This window comes from Peromyscus eremicus, chromosome X, assembly GCF_949786415.1.
Source record: "Peromyscus eremicus chromosome X, PerEre_H2_v1, whole genome shotgun sequence".
Classification (NCBI taxonomy): domain Eukaryota; kingdom Metazoa; phylum Chordata; class Mammalia; order Rodentia; family Cricetidae; genus Peromyscus; species Peromyscus eremicus.
The window spans coordinates 19674954-19676842 of NC_081439.1; positions in this window are offsets into that span (position 1 = coordinate 19674954).

Consider the following 1889-nt stretch of genomic DNA (forward strand, 5'->3'; position numbering starts at 1 on the left):
AAGGTAGGTAGGTGGTACTATGCTAAAGGGGTCTTTAACAATAGTTCCACAATGGTTCCATCTGTAGGTTATGATCTGAGTCTGAGGCTATGTATCACATGTTTCCACAAAAGGAAAGCGCTAGTATCAGAAGCAGAGACAAAGACTGAGAGTTACACTGTCAGGTACTTTGGGTAGAAATATGACTAGTGAAAGCAACAAAGGGACCCTGGAGTCAGACACATTTGGACCACATCTTGCCCTTGACACCTTCATGGTGGTTGAGTTTGAGGTTGTCATTTCTGAGCCTCATTTAATCATCATTGAGAATAAAAGTGATTACATTGAAGACTGTATGAGATCGTGTGTGTGTGTGTGTGTGTGTGTGTGTGTGTGTGTGTGTGTGACCACGCTGACAGATATCTAGTTGGCATTTGGTGTATACTAGAATGGGACACAGTGAAGTTATATGGCAAATGCTGTGGGCTCATTTAGGAGGAATGACTAGAGAAGGCATTTTTCAGAGACGTAAGATTTTAATTTTGTCTCTCAGTGTGACCAAGAGTTTGGTAGTCAGAGAGAGGGAAAGGATCCTAAATATCAGGAGTTTTTTTTTTTTTAAAGTTACAGAAGCATGAAAGAATGTTACACATTCAGGTTATTCAGGGGAGTCTTGGGGTTGTTGGAGGGTTTGCAGAAGGAGATGAATAGAGATGAGCCTAGACGAGTGAGCTATGGGGCTGTGTTAGGAATGATTAAATGGCCCATGGGGAGGAGTTGGTCAAGGCCACAGAGGACAGTAAGGAGGTGCTGCAGAGAGAAAAACAGGAAGCTTAGGAGTGTGGTCAGGAGGAAGGAGGAGTTCTTCCTGGAGGCCATAAAAATGATGGACATAGGATCAGGGTCAAGCCATGATGGGCTTTAGAGGAGGGAATAGAGTGAAATGGAGTTATAGAACCACAGACTCTTGTCAGACAAAGTGAGCCTTTTGCTAATGAGTTGAGGAAGTGGAGTGGGGAATGTCCTGCAGTAGGGGCTGGGAGACACCATGCTGTGCAGCTCAGTGTGAAGTTGGAGCTCACCTTGGAGAGTGAGAGACTCCTAGCCTGCAGATGGCTACTGAAGCTTGAGACATGGCCAAGGTGGCTTATGCACTTAAAGAGAAGGGGTGTGTGTGTGTGTGGAAACAGGACTCTGGAAAAGTTGGGGTACAGGTTCTGGGTACAGAGGGAGGCAGGTCAGGTGGAATCAGAGCCAGAGACTTGGAAGAAGCAGACATGGGTGAAATAGGGAACCAAAAATAGGGGGGGGGGGAGATAATGATGTTAGCGGAGTGCAAGGCTCCCGCAAAATGGGAAGGGAAAAAGCATGCTATAAAAATGTCATAGCCGGGCCGTGGTGGTGCATGTCTTTAATCCCAGCACTCAGGAGGCAGAGGCAGGCGGATCTTTGTGAGTTCAAGGCCAGCCTGGTCTACAGAGTGAGATCCAGGAAAGGCACAAAGCTACATAGAGAAACCCTGTCTCAAAAAACCAAAAAAAAAAAAAAAAAGAAAAAAGAAAAATAAAGGTCATAATGATGTCTAAAGAGTTAGAGTACCCCCAAAAGAACACAATTAAAAATCCATATTGAATTTTATTTGTTTTTTGATTGTCTAAAATTCATTGTGAAGGGAGACACTGATCCTGTATTGCATCCTTATAGCTTTGTGAACCAGAAAGTCCATTTTATTTAAGATTTAGTTATTATGTATACAGTGTTCTGCCTGCCTGCCAGAAGAGGGCACCAGATCTCATTACAGATGATTGGGAGCCACCATGTGGTTGCTGGGAATTGAACTCAGGATCTCTGGAAGAATAGCCAGCCAGTGCTCTTAACTGCTGAGCCATCTCTCCAGCCCCCAGAAAGCC